The sequence below is a fragment of the Pinus tabuliformis genome, chromosome 8, assembly GCF_031772625.1.
Source record: "Pinus tabuliformis cultivar Carrire ecotype Pingquan chromosome 8, CPIR1, whole genome shotgun sequence".
NCBI lineage: Eukaryota > Viridiplantae > Streptophyta > Pinopsida > Pinales > Pinaceae > Pinus > Pinus tabuliformis.
In genome coordinates, this window is record NC_142294.1 from 1469354096 (window position 1) to 1469378870 (window position 24775).

Sequence of the window (24775 nt, forward strand, 5' to 3'; positions counted from 1 at the left end):
TATATATCCCGACGCCAGTTGAATACAACCATAATCAGTGTTTAAAAGAGGATTAATGAGTTAATCTGTAATTCATTAAGAACCTTAATTCCCTCCCACAAGTAGGGATTAATTAACCCCCACGGTTAATTAAGAACCCCTCATCCAATCACAATCCCCCCGATACAATTAATAAACGATTAAATTGAGTCGGGCCCACCGCAATAAAGCCCCGCCGTATCCCTTGCCCATCCACCGTCCGATCCTACCCCCGTCATCCAACGGTCGATATCAATATCGCACCACCCCTGGTGACCGCGCTTTAACTCACGATCACTAGGCGGTTTTCCTCCCGTACCTCTGCCATGCATCGTGCAGTCAATGTGATCGCTCGCCCCCGGCCTGATACCACTTAGCTCCAAAAGCAGTGTGATCGCATATCACTTACCGCCCTCCATAAAATGACAAAATTTCTTTCCCCGCTGACATCAATTGCCTGATAATCCAAAAAAAAAACCCCGCCAACCTCAGTTTTGTTAAATAAAACGAACAAAAGTCATTTTCATTGTTATATGCGGCGATTGTGTTCCCATGCAAAACATCATCCAAGTCAACTGTTCAAGTTTTCAGACCGCCACCTCATCAAGAAAATTGCAGTAAATCGGCCCGGAACCTGTCATTTAACCCGTCATTGCACTATTCATTTGCTTGATACAGGTATTTATCTACTTTTCACTGAAACCCTATAATTTTGGTTTTCTACTGAAAATTCCACAACAAAAGGCCGAATTCAGTTCTAATTCAGTATGTAATTGCCATATAAGTCCCCAAACCTATTGTTTACACTTTTTTCTCACAAGAAACCCAAATTCCATTATTGAATCCACAAGAACCAAAAATGGAAACCCCTGTTGTTTTGAATATCCCACCAATCAATGCCCCTCATAAGGACCAAGACTATTTACCTCTTGTAGATAAAGATTTCCAAATAAAGGACTTGTCCACTAATAGAAACCATCTTAAAGCCTTTTTCCAAGTCAAAGATAATTACTTAAATGGCTCAGACATCATAGGATTATGGAAATCTAACCTTCCCATGTATTTCCTCCCTTCGGTCCATGTTTTCCCAGATATAATTCATCAATGTTGTGCCAATTATGACCCTAGTCACAGAGCTGTTATGTCCCCAAGTCAAACAGTCCTTTTCCCCATAACTGCTCAATCCATTAATGAAATGTTGCAATTTTCCCCTGTTCAAGCTCTCACTCCCCTTTCTATAGAATATTTTCTTGAGAAATCTTCTCAGTTGCCACAATCAGAGCTCATTTGTATTTGCCAAACCTTCATGTTAGAGAAACACCAGCCTAAGGGCCCACCTCCTTATCTGCAGGCTTTCTTCACAGATACTGGAAGACTCATAGTGGATATGATATCTTTAATCATGGGATTCAACACTAGTGAGTTTGTTGATGAAGTGGTTCTAGTGCTGTTGTCAATTTTTACTCCTGGACAGCCTCCTGCTGTTAGATATGACTATGCCTCCTACATTGCCAATAAAATCCATGATCAATTCCTAAGACTTGACAATGAAGAAGTCTTCAAATACACCACTTTCATATACCATCTTATGTTATATTACTAGTTGGAGAATTTTCATTTCCCAGTCAAGAAGCTTGACACCAAAGGGAATCCCAGGTCTGTCATATTTTGGAGTTCCATTTTTCATTATACTCTTGAGTCCTATTACACCTACAATGAGTTTATTGATCAATTTTTGCATCCAGCAACCACTTTATTGACAAGAGGTACCCCTCCTAGGATCAGTGGTGATATAAAGAAAATCCTTCAACTCTCTAAGCAGTACAGAATAGGTGATTAGTACTTATATAAGAATCATATAGAAATCAGAATCTATGGCTGTGAGCTCTGCCCTTTTAAGCTCCCAAAGTATGTACCAATGAGATTGTTTGCATTGGAATACTTTAGACAAATGATGCATATAGACTTAGTCCATTTTTGTAATGCCAAGAAGAAAGCTCAGCTTAGAATCAAGAATCAGTTAGGTCCTTATATTTGCAATGATAGAGAAGCATGGAGAGAAGCAGAGATAATTTTACAAGATCATCTTAGGTTACAAAAGAGTTTTGGGTGGAGGCCATATGACCCAAATAGCTTTATATGTGATAGAAGAACGAAGAACAAGCTGTCACCATACATACATCATAGGATCCCAAAAATTGAACAATTTGCAAATATGGATGAATGGAGAGAGGGAACCCTAATAGAAACTGTTAGTGAGTAGGTCAATATGGAAAATGCTAGGAGTGATCTTGAGAAAACTCTTGACCTAGATTCTTTTGGGCAGGTACCATTTCAGCTATCTCAGAGGCCAAGAATTGGTGCATCTGTTTCTAGAACTTCTCAGCAGCCTCCACGGGAAATCAGCTTACCAGCCACATGCACATCTAAAGGAAAGGAAGTAGAGACCACATAGCAGCCTACAATGTCTTAACAACCGAAAACTTATAAAGAACAGGCCTAAATTCCAACTCCTCCAATTCAAACCAATGTAGAAGGACCTCCAAGCTTGTAGACTCCTCTAAATGAGGAAAGAAATAAAAAGAGGGACAGGGAAACTACTACTCCAACCAGTGAACTTTCAGGACAGCCTGGAACAAAAGGCAAAGACAGAACCCTCTTTAAAAAGAGGAAATAATTGAAGAAACCACAGATAGTCAAAGAAAAGAGAGGGTAGTTAGCCAATAAACTTTTCCACTGAGAGCAACATCCACTAGCTCACAAAGGCAAGAGCTAGAAAGGCAACAGAGTGCAGAAGTTTCATCCCTCGGGTCACGAGGTAAAGAATCTTTAGATATCAAGAAAAAATTCACAGAGATAAAGGCCAAGAATGATCCATTGAGGCTTCAAGTTTACAATCAATATTTGAAAATGGCCCCCACAAATCAGCAAAGATTAATGTCAGCCTATGACATTAAAGAAGGAAAGATGATAATGAGTTACTTCAAGCCAAAGGTGCAACAACCTCAATCAGCTGCAGATTATATCAGAACAAACTTGGAGGTCTTGACAAAGGATATTCATCCTTTGGATCAGATCGAATTGCACAAGCAAACTGGAGAAATGGTCTATTCAACCTTGACTGGAAAAGCAATGATGGCCCATAGGCTACAAAATTCTTTGGATAATACAACTACCCAGCTAAACTTAGAAAAAGCCTCCTCTCAGGCTAAAGATAACAGGATAAAGTCATTAGAAGAAGTTATCATTGGATTGGGACATGATCCCAAAGATGTAAAGTGTATAGAAGCATTAATTAAAAATAAGGATGAAGATATTGTTGCCTTGAGGAAGCAGCTAAAGTTGCCTCCTTCAAGGCATCCACAGACTGTTGAGGTTATAAAACAAAAATATGAAGAAGAGATGATGGATCTACTCTGGAAACTCAATGAAAGACTAAATAATTTAGAGCAGGCATTAGAGAAAGCATTGAAGGACCAGCAGGGAGAGTCAACCTCCCAGCCTCTTGATGTAATACCAATAGTCTCAACAACAGTCCTTCCTACACTTGGAACAGCACTAGCTCCAGACATCCTAGCAACCACAGCACAGGTGGTCACAGGCACAGTGACAGCACAGGGCAGTAGTACTAATTTGAGCACAGAGGAATTGATAAAGTCAATGGAGTGTTGGCATTATGATTCAAGTGTTGTCCTTGATGGCAACTCACTCAGAGGTTGGTACAGGTGCTCAGAGGTTGGTACAAGTAATCAGAGGACAGATCTTAGTACAGCATGCCAAGAAAGTTCATATACGCAGGTTCTCTATATATCAAGTCGCGTGTACACGCTGGTTGGCTTCAGTAAAAGCGCGTGTATGTGGAAAACTTCTCTTTGGTCCACGGCGGTTATTCCTTGGAAGTTGTGCCTATGATTTTGGACCTTGATGTCTCGACGAACGTGTTGATCCCTAGTTTTGAAGATGATGGTATTGGATTTCTATGGTTTTGGCTCTTGGTATTGAACAAGGCCTAAGGCTATATAAGGAGAATGAAATCATTAGGTAAGTGCATCTGAAAAAGTCTTGAATATCTGATGAAGTATTAGATCCAGTATGCAGGTTATTGGTTGAGGAGGTATTGCTTGATCTGAGCTAAGGAGAGATCTCACCGGTTGATGGAGAACTAGATCTAAGGAGAGATCGGGATCAAATGGTTTGAAATGAACTATCTTTATATGGTTGGTTATGCGTATTTCTAGATCTGCATACTGACACAATGTTATGTTCTGGGTATAACTGAAATCTGGTACAACTGCAAGTTATGAAAAATTATTTTTAGATCTGTACGCAGGTTGTCTTTGGTAAAACCGCGTGTATACGCGGGTTACCTTCATTATAGTAGCGTATATCTTTTGGAGCTTGATTTTTGGGTTGCAGCTGGATCTGACTGTTATTGCAGAGTTCTGTAGTCTGCTCTGTGTTCTGGTGACTGGGTTTGACAGGGTTTCAGTGGTTCAGTAATTCAAAGATTGATGATGCTAGTATTGGTTGTTTCATGATTTGTGAATGAATCATGGTCTTCAGATTGTAATGTTGTGCTTCAGGAGTATCCAGTCTGAAAATTGATGAAAAGTGGTACCTGAAGGAAAGAAGATTGTAGGCCAGCACCTACGTACTAGTATCTTAGCTAGTACAAGAGAAAAGGGGGTTGGAGCTCCCTTCCAAGGAAGTTTGGAGAACGAGAGAAGGTTGAAGCCTTCTGCAGGTTGTAGCCTGCGTACTGGTATAAGGCTGCACCAGTACAAAATATTGTAAACTGAAGTTCTTATTAAAGAAAGATAGAGATGACTTGCAGCAGGTGGTTTTCACCCACATTGGGTTTCCACCTTATATCATGGTGTTCATGTGTGTGGCTTTTGTGTGATGATCTGTTCTGCTATACTGCATCTGTTTACTCTTAATATGATGAATAATGTCCTGATGCATTTAAATGGAGATAAACTAACTGAATTATAAGATTTATGGTTATACGCTGATTTCTTTAGACACAGTAGCGTGTACACGCTGGTTCACTTAACTGAAGTAGCGTATATGTTTCTGAGCATTGAAAAAGTTTTATTGATCTGATAATACTGATTCACCCCCCCCCCCCTCTCAGTATTATTTCCAACAATTGGTATCAGAGCAGGTCCTTCAGAGAAGCTTGATCTCTTGAAGGTAGATCGTTCATCATGAGCAATTACGAGAGAGAAGCATCAATCAGGCCACCGGTTTTTGATGGGACAAACTTCAATTATTGGAAGGTAAGAGTTACTGCCTATCTTCAATCTCTTGGTATAGAAGTCTGGGACATCGTAGAGACAGGCTACACTTTTCCTTCAGCTACTCCTACAGATGCAACCGAGAAAAAGAAATATGAAACAAATGTGAAAGCAGTCAATACTCTATTGGGATGTATATCTCAATTAGAATTCATGAAGGTAATGCACTATAAATCTGCAAAAGAAATATGGGACAAAATTGTCACGATCTATGAAGGAGACGAACAGGTAAAGCGTGCTAAACTTCAAACTCTCAGGATTAAGTATGAGACCCTCAGAATGTATAACGATGAAAGTGTGGCTAACTATTTCCTTAGGGTTGATGAGATTGTTAATTGCATGAAAAACTTGGGTGAAGAAATAAAAGAGGCTATTGTGGTTGAAAAGGTTCTAAGATCTTTGTCCCCCAAGTTTGAATCTAAAGTGTCTGCCATAGAAGAAAAGGAAAATCTGCAAATTCTTACTATGTCTCAGCTTCACGGGATTCTAACCGCTTATGAAATGAGAAAGGGAGGTCCATCAGACAGAAGAGAAGCTGCCTTCAAGGCTTCAGGCAAAGGAGAGTATTATGAAGCAAGTCACGTGCCAGAAGATGAAGAAGAGGAATCAAATTTTGTCAGAAATTTCCAAAGGGGTTCTGGAAGGTTCAGAGGTAAGTTACCTTTTAAATGCTTTACTTGTGGAAGAGTAGGTCATTATGCTGCCAGATGTCCTCACAAAAACAAGAATGACAAGGGAAAGGAACCTGTTAAATGGAACAAGAAACAAAATGAAAAGAAGAAAAGCTATTACACTCATGAAGATAGTGATGGTCTTTCAAATAGTGATGAAGATGAACAAGGTAATAGATATAAATTGTTAATGGCTTTTGAAGATGATGACTATATGGATGCTATAGATGTAGAAGGCTTTTATGAAGAGATGAAAGATCTCAAAGTTTGCTTAGAAGAGAAGAGTGCTATTATTGATTCTCTACAATGTCAACTAGCTGAAAAGGAAAAACATCTTGAAAAATTGGAATGTGAGATTGTCTGTCTTAGAAAGGAGATTGAGAAAACAAAAGCGATTAATCTTAAATTTGTTAAAGGATCTGAAACCTTGGATGAGATTATCAATGTGCAGCGATCTCCTCTGATCAAGACAGGTCTTGGATATAATGGAGAAACATCTCAAGCCTCTACCTCTAAAAGCTATCTTGATGCAGCAAGGAGAAGCGAGCAAAGGCCAAATAAAAGTCATCAGGTGAATCAGGGACAGTTTACCTCAAGAACAAATAAAGACCATCAAGAAATTCGGGGACAAACTGCCTTAAGGACAAACAAAATCTACAATCAGCCCCAGGTAAAATCTTCCCAATTTGCTCCAAGAATGAATGTGAATAGAAGCTACAATCGGTTGGATGATAGATCTGATTATCGCAGAAGTTTCTTTAATGGCCAATGCTTTTCTTGCCATAACTTCGGTCACAAAGCAACTCAATGTGTTGCCTACAAGAAAATCATGACTAGAGAAGCTCAAAAGTAAGGCATAATGACTGGAACCATGAAAAGGACTTATAACAACTTTTCGGTTCTTGAAAATGAAGTTGAATGCTCTATTTGTAATAACTTTGGTCATGAAGACTCTGAATGCAGGAGCAGGTTCCGGAAGACAACTCAGAAGGAACAAACCTCAAATGTCAGAACATGGAGAATAAAGGAACCGCAACCAGAAAGATGTGGGATAGCCTTTTATGCAGAAGGTCAAGAAAGTCTATGGTACATTGACAGCGGATGTTCGAAGCATATGACAGGGGACAAAGAAAAGCTTGAGTCATATACCGCATTAGAAAAGGGGAAGAAAGTTTCTTTTGGAAACGATATCTCTGCAGCTATAAAAGGAAAAGGTGTTGCTCCATTGAAAGAGAAGGTCAAAGCTGGAAATGTTTTGTATGTTGATGGACTGAAGCATAATCTTCTGAGTGTCAGTCAGATGTGCGATCAAGGAACAGAAGTAATATTTAGATCAAACGGATGTTGTGTTCGTGATCTTGATACAGGTAAAACAGTGATCAAAGGAAGAAGGACTCCAAATAATCTATACATATTTGAAGAAGGACCACAACAATGCTATTTGAGCAAGGATGATGAACACTGGCTATGGCATCGAAGGTTGGGGCATCTAAGCTTTTCACAAATAAGGAAAGCATGCAAATATCAGGCTGTTCGTGGTCTTCCAGATATCAAAATTCCAGACAACACTATATGCAAATCTTGTCAGTTTGGAAAGCAAACCAGAACTAACTTTCCAGAGAAGGAAGGATCAGCCAGCATACCTCTTGAGCTAGTCCATACAAATGTATGTGGTCCATTTAGGAAAAGGACACCTCGAGGAGAAGAATATTTGATATTATTCATTGACGATTTCTCCAAGTTTGTCTGGTTAGGGCTTATGAAGCACAAGGATGAAGCATTCGAAAAATTCAAATCCTTCAAAACCTTGGTTGAAAATGAATCAGGACACAAAATTAAGTGCCTCAGATCTGACAGAGGTGGGGAGTTTACCTCAAACGAATTTTTCGATTTCTGTGAAGAACATGGGATAAGAAGAGAATTCTCTACAGCTAGAACTCCTCAGCAAAATGGGGTTGTGGAAAGAATGAACAGAACAATACCACAAATGGCTCATGCTATGCTTGATGAATCAGGTACTCTCGCAACCTTCTGGGGTGAGGCTGCACATGCTGCGGTTATTATTCTTAACAAAACAAATCTCCGAGTAAACAACACTCAAACACCTCATGAGCTCTGGAGTGGTGAGACTCCTTCGGTGAAGCATTTCAAAATCTTTGGGAGCAAGTGTTATATTAAGAATACTGATGAGCAACTTGGAAAACTTGAACCAAGAGCAGATGAAGGCATTCTTCTTGGTTATTCTCCACATAGCAAAGCATACAAGTGCTACAACAAAAGACTTGGCAGAATTGTTAACAGCATTGATGTAGTGGTTGATGAGAAGGGATATATTCCTAGGCAAGTTCATCATGAAGACATTGAAGAAGATGAAGGCTACCCTCAAAGGCAGAATGATGAAGAAGAAGAATCTCAAGAAGAAGAAGAACCTCAAGAAGAACCAGAGGAGCAGACAAGAATAGAAGAGAAGACTCCATCCAGATATGTTCAAAAAAATCATCCAGAATCTCAGATTGTGGGGCAGAAAGAAGCAGGAATACAAACAAGAAGAAGAATTGCAGAAGCTTCAAGCTATTTGGCATTACTCTCTTCTACTGAAACACAAAATGTGAAAGAGGCATGCAAAGATGAATGTTGGGTCAAAGCAATGGATGAAGAACTTGAGCAGATCGAAAAGAACAATACTTGGGAATTGGTTCCTAGACCAAAAGATAAAAATGTCATAGGGACTAAATGGGTCTTCAAAAATAAATTGAATGAAAATGGAGAAGTAATTAGAAACAAGGCCAGACTTGTTTATAAAGGGTATGCGCAGCAAGAAGGAATAGATTTTGAAGAGACCTTTGCTCCTGTTGCAAGACTTGACGCCATCTGAATGTTCCTTGCTCTCTCAAGCTTTCAAAACTTCAAGGTATTTCAAATGGACGTGAAATCAGCCTTTCTGAATGGAGACTTAGAAGAAGAAGTATATATTGAACAGCCAGATGGTTTCATTCTTGGGAATGATCCAAACCTGGTATGCAGATTGAAAAAGGCTCTCTATGGTCTCAAACAAGCTCCAAGGGCTTGGTACTATCGGTTGGACAAATATCTTCACCAACAAGGCTTTTCAAAAGGATCAGCAGATAGCAACCTCTATATAAAAGTTGAAAATAACAAATTGCTAATACTTGTTGTTTATGTAGATGATATTATCTTTGGCAGCAATGAAGAGACTATGAGTCAAAACTTTGCCTTGGTTATGCAGAAAGAATTCGAAATGTCATTACTTGGAGAATTGACATACTTCCTTGGATTGCAAATCCAACAAAATGAAGGAGGCATCTTCTTGTCTCAAACCAAGTACCTCAAGCAGATCTTGAAGAAGTATGGCATGGAAGAGTCAAATCCAGTATGTACACCCATGGTTACAGGATGCAGCCTCAGTGCAAATGATGAATCAGCAGCAGTTCATCAACCAACTTATAGATCCATGATTGGGAGTTTGCTTTATCTAACAGGTACCCGACCAGATATTATGCATGCAGTAGGAATTGTTGGAAGATTTCAAGCCAACCCAAAGGAAACTCATCTTCAGGCAGTCAAAAGAATCTTCAAGTATCTTCAAGGGACCCAAAACTATGGCTTATGGTATCCTAGAGATACAGGTCTCACTCTTCATGCTTACACAGATGCAGATTGGGCCGGAAGTGTGGATGATAGGAAAAGCACAAGTGGTGGTGCTTTCTTCATGGGTTCCAGATTAGTATCTTGGTTCAGCAAGAAACAGAGTTCGATTGCCTTATCTACAGCTGAAGCAGAATATGTGGCTGCGACATCTTGTTGCACACAACTTCTTTGGATGATGCAGACCTTGCAGGATTTTCAAATCACTTGCACTCCACCAGTCTCTATCCTATGTGATAATACAAGTGCAATCAGCATTTCAAAGAATCCAGTCATGCACTCAAAGACCAAGCACATACCAATCAAGTACCATTTTCTTCGGGAACAAGTGCTTGAGCAGAAGATCAAACTGGAGTATGTTCCTTCTAAGGAACAAGTTGCTGATATTCTCACAAAACCACTGCCCAGGGAAACTTTTGAATATCTCAGACAAAAGCTGAGAGTATTTGATGCTTCATCCTGCTGTTGAAGCTTATCTGTTCTACAAAAAAGTTGGTATACGCAAGTTATGTAAGGGATATACGCGTATATACGCCGAATTATGGTGGGAAAGTTGCGTATATGGTGTACGCGTGTTGCAGAAAGCATATCCGCGTGCATACGCCGTTTTCTGCAGAAGAAGTCGCGTATATGGAGTTCTGAACAGCAAGGGAAGACTCCGGTCGGAGAAGGTCTGAGATGGGTATGCCAGAATTCTTCAGGCACAGGTTCAGGGGGAGCAGCAGGCACAGGTTCAGGGGGAGCAGATTAAAGTCTCATAAAGCATTGTTGGCATTTAGATGCTTTTGGTTCTAGTACACAACTGTTGTTGGTTTCAGGAGAAGGAGCTCAGAAGAAAATCTTGGTTGCTGATCTAAAAGATGTGTATCAGATGCTGCTTGTGACTTTCATAAGTCTTGGTCTAGATTTGTTGTCTCTATGTCATGTATCTCTTTTGTGATATCTCTTTTATGGTGTCAATATAATTGGTTGTTTCTGATGTATCCCCTCTTGGTTGGGAGTATGGATGTATGTATTGAGTCTTTTGGTAATAGGAAGGTCCCTTATGGTGTATAAGTCTTGGTTCCTTTGAAGAACATCTTTTGCAGATCTTGCCTACAGTCAGAGGAAGCATGTTTCAGCACAGCCAAGCAAAGATATCAGCATGTACTCAGGGGGAGCATAGCCCTTTGCCCTTGATGTCAAAGGGGGAGAGTGACTTGGTGTGGTGGTTGCCATCAAGTCCAAAGGGGGAGATTGTTGGCATTATGATTCAAGTGTTTTCCTTGATGGCAACTCACTCAGAGGTTGGTACAGGTGCTCAGAGGTTGGTACAAGTAATCAGAGGACATATCTTAGTACAACATGCCAAGAAAGTTCATATACGCAAGTTCTCTATATATCAAGTCGCGTGTACACGCTGGTTGGCTTCAGTAAAAGCGTGTGTATGTGGAAAACTTCTCTTTGGTCCACGGCGGTTATTCCTTGGAAGTTGTGCCTATGATTTTGGACCTTGATGTCTCGATGAACGTGTTGATCCCTAGTTTTGAAGATGATGGTATTGGATTTCTATGGTTTTGGCTCTTGGTATTGAACAAGGCCTAAGGTTATATAAGGAGAAGGAAATCATTAGGTAAGTGCATCTGAAAAAGTCTTGAATATCTGATGAAGTATTAGATCCAGTATGCAGGTTATTGGTTGAGGAGGTATTGCTTGATCTGAGCTAAGGAGAGATCTCACCGGTTGATGGAGAACTAGATCTAAGGAGAGATCGGGATCAAATGGTTTGAAATGAACTATCTTTATATGGTTGGTTATGCGTATTTCTAGATCTGCATACTAACGCAATGTTATGTTCTGGGTATAACTGAAATCTGGTACAACTGCAAGTTATGAAAAATTATTTTTAGATCTGTACGCAGGTTGTCTTTGGTAAAACCGCGTGTATACGCGGGTTGCCTTCATTATAGTAGCGTATATCTTTTGGAGCTTGATTTTTGGGTTGCAGCTGGATCTGACTATTATTGCAGAGTTCTGTAGTCTGCTCTGTGTTCTGGTGACTGGGTTTGACAGGGTTTCAGTGGTTCAGTAATTCAAAGATTGATGATGCTAGTATTGGTTGTTTCATGATTTGTGAATGAATCATGGTCTTCAGATTGTAATGTTGTTCTTCAGGAGTATCCAGTCTGAAAATTGATGAAAAGTGGTACCTGAAGGAAAGAAGATTGTAGGCCAGCACCTACGTACTAGTATCTTAGCTAGTACAAGAGCAAAGGGGGTTGGAGCTCCCTTCCAAGGAAGTTTGGAGAACGAGAGAAGGTTGAAGCCTTCTGCAGGTTGTAGCCTGCGTACTGGTATAAGGCTACACCAGTACAAAATATTGTAAACTGAAGTTCTTATTAAAGAAAGATAGAGACGACTTGCAGCAGGTGGTTTTCACCCACATTGGGTTTCCACCTTATATCATGGTGTTCATGTGTGTGGCTTTTGTGTGATGATCTGTTCTGCTATACTGCATCTGTTTACTCTTAATATGATGAATAATGTCCTGATGCATTTAACTGGAGATAAACTAACTGAATTATAAGATTTATGGTTATACGCTGGTTTCTTTAGACATAGTAGCATGTACACGCTGGTTCACTTAACTGAAGTAGCGTATATGTTTCTGAGCATTGAAAAAGTTTTATTGACTGATAATACTGATTCACCCCCCCCCCCCCCCCTCTCGGTATTATTTCCAACATGGAGGACATGAGATTACAGGTTACAGAGCTAAAACAAGTAAAAGAACAATTTGCTAAGATGGAAAGAAACTATGATATCTCAAATATAAACGTTGCAGAAAAAATAAGGGAGATTAAAACATTAAAAAATAAAGTGAAAACATTAGAAAAGTACCTCACTTTTGACAAGCCTCTGTTAGAAATCAAGCAAATTCTTTGGGCCAACATTACTCAATCCATAAATGAAGTATGGCCATCCATTCAAGTAATTTTTGAGCAAATTGATCTAGAGAAGGTAGCACAGGAAGAAATTCAAAAGACAAGAGCACAATTAGGACAAATGCCTGATGAAGCCAACATGCTCCTACAATTTTTGAATACCAAGACTAGAGAATAGCTTGAAGAGTTGGAAATCACAGATAGAACATAAACCATTTTGGAAATCAAAACGGTGCTAACCAAGAGAATCTTGATGCAGAATTTAGAGAGAAGATGTCATGATATGCAGGTAGAGATTAATGCTTTCATGGAGAAGTTTGCTATTTTGCATAATAAAGGGCTACCAAGTCCATTAGTGATTAATGATAGATTAATTAAGCATAGAGATTATGTAGATAAATTGAATAATTATGCTTGAAATCAAGCTAGTTCATCAACAAGTGCATCAGAAGTAAAAACACTCCCCACAGGCCGAGTTCTTTATGATAGCTTAGAGAACTTATTCTATGTCGAACATGAGCTGAAACACTTGTTCCCCATTAAGCCTACATTTTTCAAATATACAGAAACTGATGAGACACTGAGGAAACTTCAGAAACACAAATTGCCAGAGCCAAAATGGTGGGAAGACATGTTAGAAATTTTGTAAATCCATCCTTGGTAGAATGTAAATTTTGATTATTTACTGCAGTAAAAGTGAACAAAGATGAACTGAGATCAAACAGGTCGAAGTGTATTAGAACAGGTAAAGAGTATCAGTAAAAACAAGGCAACCAGCATAGAGTTACTAGAGAAGACAGCAGCAAGCCAAATCATAGGGCCTGCCTCCAGCACACTCAACAAAAATAGGACCAACACAACATCAATTTACCTTTCTCCTATATTCGAGACTAGTTGTCTCTATTTTTCTTGTAACTTGTTCTTAGTCATACTAGAATATATCTCACTTTGTTATGAGATATTTTTTGTAAAGTTTTTCCTTAAATACCCCTCAATTGGAGTATTGAGGGTGGACTCTTAGACATTGCTGTAATATTGGTTATTTGGAAAAAAGTGCTAATTGGACCAACTTCGTATGGCTTGCTGGATAATGAATTGATGCTAAGGACTTTTCAACAGATTTCTTGAATTAAACATCGGATCAGTAAGTTCTCTATACCTTATGTTTTAAAGTTTTCCTTGTTTATTATATCATCTCTGTTCCATATCTGAATGGTAAACGAAAAAGAGTAATTCGGAATATGCTTGGTTGCACTCTGTTTTCAATCGTTATTATTCTCTATGTTTTCTTCTGAATTAGGATAAACAGTGAAATCTTAATTGCTCCTATTTTCTAGTTCGTTCATTTTGATTATTTATTAAAGAATACTTAACTGCTCTTTATTAGTAATCATTCAAGTTCCCTTTTTTCAAATAGGTCGAAGGATTCTTAACTGCTCTTCACCCATTTTGAAACCATTCCATTTATTCTAAGTCTTTATTTGTTCCCTGTTTGACCATCTTGCCCTGTGAAACCATCCTTTGTTAAGAAACCTAATCCAGTTAAGCCATTTTCTTTGACTCCATTAGCCCAATGGCCTAAACTAGTCAGTCCTACCCCTCTGCTATTGGATCTCATCACCGAAACTCAAACAAAACTCCTAAACTTCACAACTAGCCTAATATTTTTCAAAACAAAGATAAAACTTAAAGAGAGAGCCCTCTCTGGATACAGATTGGCTAGATTCTGTATCTAAAAGATTGGTTTGTGGTTTCCTCGGACCCCTTTCCCCTTGTTGAGCCTCAACCTTGCACTCATTTACCTGTCCTCCCAACAGTTTTTCCCTATTCACTTCTCTCTTCTGACATCATTTCCTCCATCAACTTGTTCAATTCATTGCATTATATGTATTTTAACATGATTTGATTGACTGTGCTAATGATTGATTGTTTGTTTAGAATTTTGGTACATGTTCAGCAATTCCGCAGCTGTTCTGCAATTCCGCAGCTATTCAGCAATTCCGCAGCTGTTCAGAGATTCCGCAGCCTTTTTGTTGTTTGCTATACTCCACGTGTCTTCTCCAGGAACGAGCCACATGGGCATGTTGGTATGGATGTCTACATGGATCGTATGCTATTGGTTGTGCCAAATCAGTCACGTATGCCCCCGGTCAACGCAGGAGTACCCACGGTCAAACAGTTAAGTTCCAGACGGTGGCACGGCTCTGCATGAGTAACTGAGACACGAAATCACAGCTGGCACTTCCTCCACGCCACGAAGACAGCAAGGGACAGGATCTAACCATAGATTTACTCCCCATGATGACCGTTTCCACCAAATGTGCACGGAGCTGCCTGCGTGTTACTGCGTAGTTAATTAGTTAGGCATGTAGTTGCTTAGTTTACGCAGAGGACAGTTTGTCCCTATGCCTATAAATAAAGCGTTCTCCAATGCTTAAATATTAGCTCTTGTTATTGTAATTGCCGTAATCATTTTGGTTGTAAAACTCTGTTTTAAAAGACTGCTGTTACAACACTTTTTCACTGTATTTTGACATGTTGAATTAATAGAAGAAGACTGTTTCTGCTCATCTCTACGTAGCTGATCTTTAGCTGGTTGAGTGGATGGAGGGCCCCCATCTATCACAACCTATGTACAGTAGCATTTAATTTTATTTTCCTGCCTTTCTTTGTTTTCATTTTCACATGTACAATAATGTATAGTTTGATTTCTGCAATTTTTCATTTCTTTGATCATGTATAATAATGTACAGTTTGATTTCATGCCTTTACATTTCCAGCACTTTTCAGAACTGATCAGTTTGTTTTACAGGTGTGTTAGAGCTCGGGATAGTGTGTTTTTATTTCTTTTATCACTGATGGTATTTGAAGTTGTCTTGTCTTAGCTGTTGATTTTTACTTTGCTTACGCAGTTTCATTGCTAGTTTACTTTCTAAAGTTTTTGACAAGTTGCTTACTAACGTTTTGATGGTCTTCTTATCATAATTATCTAACTTTTATTGGACCAGAATATCATTGAGTGGCAGCTTGGTTTGATTAGCTTTTTGACTCATATTACTGATTTCTTCTTAACTGTTTTTCACATGAACAATTACAGCTAGAGGCAAAGTGTTAAGAAAGAATGAAGTGTTATGATTTGTCATTTAAGTTTTGCAGTTAAAGTAGTGTTTTCCACTTTCCATTGAGTTAACATAGATGCTATTTTTGTTCTTATCGGCAGCATAGATAGTGGACTAGTGCCATTAGTCATTTTGTTTAATGCTTTGCTTTCATTCGAAGTTTCAATTCCATTGCAAGTCACTTTTCAAGCTTTCTCTTTAAAAAGTTCTAGAAGCATTTAGTAATCACCATACACACTCATCTGTTTATAAATCCATCACTCCATATTAGGAAGTTAAATCAACCACAAACATCATCTAAAAACGACAAAAAGAACTAGGAAAGGTTACTTAAGTACATACTGTACATATCACTTCATCAGCTTACGAGCCCCGGGTTGACAATTAATGATAGCAATTTAGACAACACTAAATTGACCAAACATTTTGGCGCCGTTGCCGAGGAAGTGAAATTAGGTAGCCAATTCTAAAAAAAAAAATTAAGAAAATTTCAAGAAAGGGAAATTGATAACCTCTCAAAGTATGCTCTCCTCTTGCACCTAGAGTGATCTGGAGGATCAAAAAAGAGAAAGTTATTGGTTTAAAAGTTTCTTAAGTATGCTCTCTTCTTGCACCTAGAGTGACCTAGAAGATCAGAAAAAGAATTATTAACCTGACTTGAAGAAAAATAAAAAAAAATGACATGCATAGAGCTAGAGATTCTAGGGGAAGGTTTTTAGCTAGAGCCAAGAGTTCGATTTTTACAAGTCCATCTACTTCAAGGGATAGACAAGAGACACCTCCCTTATCTCCAACTGATACTTCTAGCCCTAGGGTTCCCGAAATTCAGGAAGCAGGAGTTGAATCTCCCATACCTTCCATCGAGTCTGAAAGAGATCCTTTCCTTCTTTCTCCAGAGAGGCAAATTATAATTGAAGAAGTAGAAACACCTGAAGAAGAAGGAGGGAATCCTTCTCATACACCCTTAGTAGAAGAACCAGAAGACTCTGAAGTCTTTGGGGAAACTACTATGGCAGAGGAAGAAGCACCTGGATTTGGTAGAGGTAGAGGTAGAGGAGGAGGAGGAAACAATGGAGGAGGTAGAGGTAATATTGGAGGAAATAGGGATGGGGATAACTCATTTGGATTCCCTATAGTTGATGAGGATTCCCGAGCCACCATGAAGAAAATCTCACCATCTGTCCTCCCAAACTTTCATGGATCAAGGAATGAGGACCCTGAAACATTCTTATTTGAGTTTGAAGTCGTATGTAGAACTTATGACTATTTGGATGACACTCAAAAACTCAAATTGTTCCCTTCCACATTGAAAGGACAAGCTTTGAAATGGTTCATGGGGTTAGTCACTCAATCCATTAGGTCTTGGAATGATATGAAACAGACATTTTTGGATAGGTACCTGGACTATTGTATGCCCACCAACCACAAGGATGAGGTATTTAAAATGGTACAAAAAGAGGATGAGAATTTGGAGGAACTGATTGAAAGATTTCAATATAATTTGAAAAGAGCAAAAATGAGTAACTTGGATGAAGAGACCTTGAAAGCCCTATTACTAAAAGCCATTAGAGATGAATGGATAGATCTTTTGAATATGATGGGGAAGGGAGATATATCTCAGCTTCCACTTTCTGATATAGCAGAATTATGTGTCCATCTCTCAAGGGGCAAATCAAAAACTCAAAAAGGGCCTAGGGATCCTTCACTCCTCAGAGCAAATAAATCTGCAACCGGATCAGTAAGTAGAGCTGAAATCGGCAATATGCTTGATGAATTCAAAACTGATATCTTAGGGAGTCTTAGTGAACAATTAGACACCCTTAAGATCCACAATAAACAGAAAGCAGAAGCCGAGGCCTTGACCATCTTTTGTCCGAAATGTAGGAAGAAACATGCTTTAAGGGAATGTCCCTTGGAAGCACAAGTTGTGGAAACATGTGTAATTTTCTCAGAAAACCATGAGACCAAGGTTTGTCCTTCAATCCCTGGACTCAAAGTAGTCTTTCAAGAAGATCCAAATACACTTGAATCTCTCTTTTTTGTTGCAAGGAGACCGTGGCAGGGGAAACAAAATCAAGCGTTTAACAACTCTATGAATTTTCAACCCCAACCAAATTGGAATCCTTGGCAACAACCTTGGCCTCAACCTCAATATCCTTTTCAAGCATGGATGCAAAGCATGCAAAATCCTTATGGGAGATTTGCTCAATTCTATCAATATCCTCCATCTTTTCAAAATCAGCAAGCTCCACAACTCCCAAATCAAAGTCAACAACTATCATTACCATTCCCTCAACAACACCAACCTTCTCCACAAAATCAAAACTCTCAACTCTTGCTCCAATCCCAACAAAAGCCAAATCAACTTCCATCTCAGCCATTGCCAAACCCCAATAATAGAAACCCTCAAAATGCTTACATGATGGAAGGTCAACCATTCCCTACCTATATGATTGTTCCTCTCAATGAAGTACAACTCAGATCAGGTAAAATCTTAGATCAACCTTCTATAAATGTTCAACAACCAAGCATTTATGAGGAAGAATCTCTTAGAGCTAATAAGGGTTCTGAAGCATCCCTTCAACACCCAAACATTCAAACAGAAAAAGAAAAAGAAAAAGAATCAACCCCCACAACTCCCATAGTTGAGAAACCTACATCTGTGGCCACACCTCCTTTTCCTGAAAGGTTACAAATCGACAAAGGAGTGGAAAAGCAAATTTGGTTGCCTGACTATAATTTTCTAGATGAATTGAAGAATGTCTGTATCAAGATTCCCTTGTTACAAGCCATTAAGGAGATTCCCATTCTAGCAAAAACAATAAAGGAGTTGAGCCTTAAGAGACCAGGAAGGAAACCAAGAGATACCAGAAAGATCCACCTGGTAGGAAAAATTGCAGACATTATGATGGGAAAAATTACCATGCAGAAATATGTAGACCCCGGTAGTCCAATTGTCAAAACACATATCAATGGGGTAGAAATACCAAATACTTTGATTGATTTAGGGGCTGCTATCAACATTATGAGTAGACAGACCATGGACCAGTTAAAACTTCCTAACCTTCTCTTTACACCTACTTTACTACAGCTTGCAGATAGATCGATCATTAAACCTGATGGTGTATTGGAAGACATTCTAGTCTCCCTAGACTCTTGGGAATATCCAGTTGATTTTATGATTTTAACTCCCAAGAACAATCTAGGAGGACATCCTCTTATTTTAGGAAGACCTTGGCTGGCCACAGCTGATTCTTTCATAAGTTGTAGGTCTGGGGACATGTATATTTCTGATGGCAATTCAACAAAGAAGTTCAATTTGTATCCTCCAGCGAAAGCAATTATAGAAATAGGAGAGAATGAGTGGGTTGATGATGAAGATACTATAAACCTGTCTTTACCATTTCTGAGATTAGTGAAGACAGTCAAATTCTGAATACATTATAAAATTTCGAACCATCTTCAAAATATGACTCTACAGAATTTCAGTTGGATTCTGACATAGAGTGTCTATCATCTAGACAAATGTCTCTTTTCTCTATGGAAGAATTTGGTAGTTCTGCCATTGAAATCTTTCTAGGAAAAACATTAAACATTAACAAAAACTTGGAAAAATTCCAACAGGAAGAGCTAACCAAAGTCTTGCAAAGACATTCTACTGCTTTTGCATGGGAGTATACCGACATGAAAGGTATTGACCCTAAGACTTGCATTCATCATATCTACATTGAGGAAAACAGTAGACCAATCAGACAACCTCAAAGAAGGATGAATCCAAATCTTAGGGAGATAGTGAAAGAAGAGCTCCAGAAGTTACTCAATGTAAACTTCATTTACCCTATTTCAGATAGCCAATGGGTTTCTCCCTTGGTCATAGTACCTAAAAAGAACGGTAAATGGAGGGTTTGCATTGATTACAGAGAATTAAACAAAGCAACCTTGAAGGATCACTTTCCTTTGCCCTTTATTGATCAAGTATTAGATACTTTAGCAGGTAAAAAGTTTTTCTCATTTTTGGATGGTTTTAGTGGTTACAATCAAATTCAGGTAGCACCTGAAGATCAAGACAAAACCACATTTACTTGTCCTTGGGGAACTTTTGCTTACCAAGTACTTCCTTTTGGATTATGCAATGCACCCGCTACATTTCAAAGGGCTGTGCTAGGAATTTTTTCAGATCTAATTCATGATTGTGTAGAGGTTTACATGGATGATTTCACAGTATATGGTAATACATTTGAAGAAGCATTAGAAAATTTGGAAAAAGTTCTAATTAGATGTAAAGAAACAAATCTTTCATTAAGTCATGAAAAGTGTTTTATGATGTTTACTGAATGAATTTTTTTAGGACATCATATTTCAGGAGATGGAATTAAAGTTGATAGATCCAAAGTAGAAGTCATCTCCAAGTTACCTGTTCCAAATTGCCAAAGAGATGTTAGAAGTTTTCTTGGGTTTACTGGATATTACAGAAGATTTATTGAAAACTTCACTAAGATAGCATCTCCTCTTTTCAAATTACTTACCAAAGACTGTGAGTTCAAATGGGATCCTGAATGTCAGTCTGCCTTTGAAAAGTTAAAGACTAGAATATCTGAAGCACCCATTTTGAGAGGGCCAAATTGGAAACTCTCTTTTCACATTTCTACTGATGCTTCAGATACATCTCTAGGAGCTGTTTTGGGACAAAAAGATTTGGTCCCTTATGCCATTTATTACACCAGTAAAAATTTGACTCCCACCGAGTTAAATTACACTATGACTGAAAAAGAATTCTTAGCCGTTGTTCATGCAATCAACAAGTTTAGACACTACATAACCGGCTATGAAACTTTTGTCCATACTGATCACTCTGCAATTAGATATCTCATGAACAAACCTATTACTAATGGCAGAGTTACAAGATGGCTTTTACTCTTACAAGAATTCAACATTACTGTGTTAGATAGACCAGGAAAACAAAACACAGTAGCTGATTTCTTGCCTAGAATCCAAAACACTAACGAAGATTCTCCTGTAGAGGATAAGTTTCCAGATGAATACTTGTTTGCAGTAACTACCAAGACTCCTTGGTATGCAGATATTGCTAATTATCTAGTTACAGGGAAGCTACCTCCACACTTATTTCCTAATGAGAAAAGGAAAATTATTCAGGAGAGTTCACATTATTCTTGGATTTCTAATGAATTGTTCAAAACAGGGCCAGATTGTATGATCAGAAGATGTGTTCGGGAAGATGAAATGCCTGACATCCTTAAGGCATGTCATGATGAACCATGCGGCGGACACTTTGCTGACAAGAGGACAACCTATAAAATCCTTTCTTTAGGATATTATTGGCCTTCTCTCTTTAAAGATGCAAAGCAGTATGTTAGAAGGTGTGACAGCTACCAAAGAGTTGGGAGACCAACTCCTTCAAATGAAATGCCACTACAGCCACAGGTATGCATCGAACCCTTTGAGAAATGGGCTCTAGATTTCATTGGACCTATTAATCCACCATCTAGGCAAAAGAAGTATATATTGGTTTGCACTGATTATGTTACTAAGTGGGTAGAAGCGAAGGCATTGCCTTTTGCCACTGAAAATTCAGTTGTTCAATTTCTTTTTGAGGATATTTTTACTCGTTTTGGTGTCCCAAGAGAAATTGTGACAGATCAAGGAAGCCAATTTACATCTAAATTGATGGAGAAGCTGATGGAGGAATACAAGATCAAGCATAGAACATCTACTCCATACCATCCGCAATCAAATGGTCAAGTGGAATCTACAAATAAAGTCCTTGAGGGCATTATCACCAAAACTGTTCATCTTCATAGAAGAGATTGGGCGGAAAGGCTTCCTGAAGCCTTATGGGCCTATAGAACTACATGGAGAAACACAACAGGACATTCTCCCTATGAACTTGTTTATGGGAAAGAAGTCCTGCTCCCCATTGAGTTCCAAATCAAGACCTTCAAGATGGCAGTTCAATTGGGGATGAGCCTATCAGAAGCTCAAAAACACAGAATGGACCAGCTAAATGAGCTAGATGAAATGAGACAAGATGCAATTCTAAGGACCGATCTAGTTCAGCACCAAAGAACTAAATGGCATGATCGACATATCAAAGAAAGAAAGTTTCAGAAGGGAGATTGGGCACTATTGTTTGATTCCAAGTTTAAGGACTTCAAAGGAAAATTTCAAACTCATTGGCTTGGGCCATATGAGATTGATGAAGTCTTTAAAAATGGAGCAGTTCGAGTGAAGACCATTGATGAGCTTCAGAATCCTCTCATTGTGAATGGCCATAGAGTGAAAGTCTACCATAAGCCACTCTCAAGAGAGGAATTTTTTAAGTTGTTCCAAGAAGATTCTGCAATGAGGCTAGTGGAGAAGAATTCTTCTCCTCCATCAGCCTGATCTTTGTTTCTTTCAGTTAAAAAAAATAAAAATCTCTTGTATAAGCCTGAAAACCAATCTTGGATTGGCAGTCTTATGCAGAAAATATGAAGTGAAAATCAGGGTCACCTGACGCTTTATATTTTCTCTTTTTTTCTGTCCATCTCATCCATCTCATCCATCTCATCATTTTCATTCCACCTCATTTTCTTTCATTCCATTCATTCCATCTCATTTTCACCAATAAAGTCCCTCTCAGGACTATTCCATTCAGTCAAGTTGTTTTAATCCTCTTTGTGTAGGCAGAAAAGTGTTGCTACAATTTCCACAGCTAGGAGCCAATTCCACAGCTGATATCAAGATTCCGCAGCTAATACACTCTGTTCCTGCAACGAAAAAAAACTCTGTTTCAAAAAGAAAAATCTGCAGTCAAAAGCACAAGCATCATTAAAGGAGCAAGGACACATGGCATATACAAAGGCAGCAATAAATCAAAGGTTAGGGATCAAAATGCAATTATACGAAGGTATGTTCTAAATTTCTAACTAACAGTTATATCATTTATGTATGGCTTTCGGATTATGGTAGGAGGCACGTAATGTAATGATTGACAAGATCCCCGTCCACTCCTCATAATCCTCATCCATTACGCTGCGTAATCCACCTCACCGCCTTCCTAACGGTCCCATAATCACTGTGATTTGAACCTAATATGGCCTGCTCTCTCTCATCATTCTTCGTACCAGAGTGACGTGTACTGTTATACCACGACTCTCCAATTGGTTATTCCGCAGCCAAGTGTACGCAGCCACCCGACGTTCAGGGATTCGGTCGTTGTATCCTCTACCCATAACTCCGCTTCTCGCATGCATAACCTCATCTTCGCATTGTTATCTACGCCCTCACCGTTTTCACTTCCGGTTTCATTCACCACGCTATTTCACCGTGAACATACTCTGTTCTATTCGTCACCTCTCCGCTCAAAACCCTGACCACCAGTTTCGTAATTGCATCACGGCCATCCTACTGTAGCCGTAAAACCACTGCTAACCATTCTGCTATAGCCGTAATACCCACTGCTGAGCACTGTTTTTCCCGTATAAGCTCTCTCTCCCGTATTCGAACAACACTGTTAGAGCAGCAAGAGAGCTGGTAACTGAAATGGGCAAGTTATTAAGAGCAGAGCCGGAAGGTTCTAAGTTTTTAGATGGTTACCCACAAACGAAGAATGCCCTGCAGAAGGCCAAGTAGTCAAAATTTATTCAGAAGTTCAAAGGATATCACAAGGAAGTCACCAAGGCCTTTTCTCGGTCGTTTGATGGAAAAACAAATACTGTGGAGATTGGAGACCTAAAATTCACTGTCACTGAGAGCAGCTTGGCTCAAGCAACTGCTTTGCCTCGTACTGGGGAACGTTGGTTCAAAAATCGAACTGTTGAAGGCCAGGAGTGGAAGAACATGTTGAAAAATCCAGGTATGGATACCACTATCTTCACCAAAGGAATACCTGTAAGTGTCATTAAAAAGGAATGGACTTCCTTACTTTTGCTAGTTCAGAAATTTTTAACATGTGAAGGCAGATTTGGTATAATGTATGTTTATCATACACGATGCATTTTATGGGTGAACATACCATCAATCTTCCTTATTTCTTGCTGGCTAGTATGAAAAAAATGAGTGCCACTGTTCAGAAAAATGTGGGAAACATTGAGCCCCACCTATATCACCATGGACTCATTAAAATCTTGATTGAGGAGCAGTTAAAAATCAGAAAGGATACATGGGAGAAATTCCTTGTTAGAAACCATTTTCAAGAGGCAGCAGAAGCCTCTAGTAGCTCTCCTAGAGTGCCAAAAAGAAGTAGAAGAAAAGGGAAAGAAATAGTCACCCAAGAAGAGACTGTTGCCCAAGACACTGCTGTAGAAGTTGAAGAAACTGCCCAAGAAATTGTTACAAAAACTCTTCAAGAAATTGCCCAAGAAACTGTTCAAGAAACTCTTCAAAAGGAAAAGAAAAAGAGAAGCAGAACAAAAAGACAAAAGGAGGATAAAGGAAAAGCTATTTTGCATGAGTCATACCCTTCACCTGAACCTTCAAGTGAAGAAGATACCCAAACATTAGCTCATAGGCTTGCTCAGCTTCATGAAACTGCCAGCTCCAAAAAGAAACAAAAGCAAAAACAGCAAGAACCAAAAAGTACGAGCCTACAAATAAGGAGAAGCAGTAGACTTATACAGAAGAAGAGTGTGATTAAAGAGAAACAGTCCCATTTCATTGATTTGGGCACACCTGAGAAGACTCCAATTCGGCTAGCTATTGAGCTAAGTCCTCCAAGAGAGGAAAGTCCTGTCCAGCAAGAGAGAGAAAGCAGTTTTCAAGGATTTGAATTTAGGCCAAGACAAACACCTGACATTGACCCTGTCCAGCAGGAGGCATATGATTATTTAGAAACATTAGAGCAATCTGTTGCTGGCCCTAGTACTGTCTTGCCCCTTGAACAGCAGGTTCAATCTTTGAAGCAAGAAGTATTTGAGCTAGAGGTCCTAAACCGTCACATCAAACAGGAAAATGAAGCACTGAAAGAACAGAGAAACGTGGCCAAGATGATCCACGATAACACAATGCTTCATTTGGGTCTTTGGCAAAGAAAGACCAGGAAATTGAAGAGGAAATGCAGGAAATTGAGCAGAGCCTTG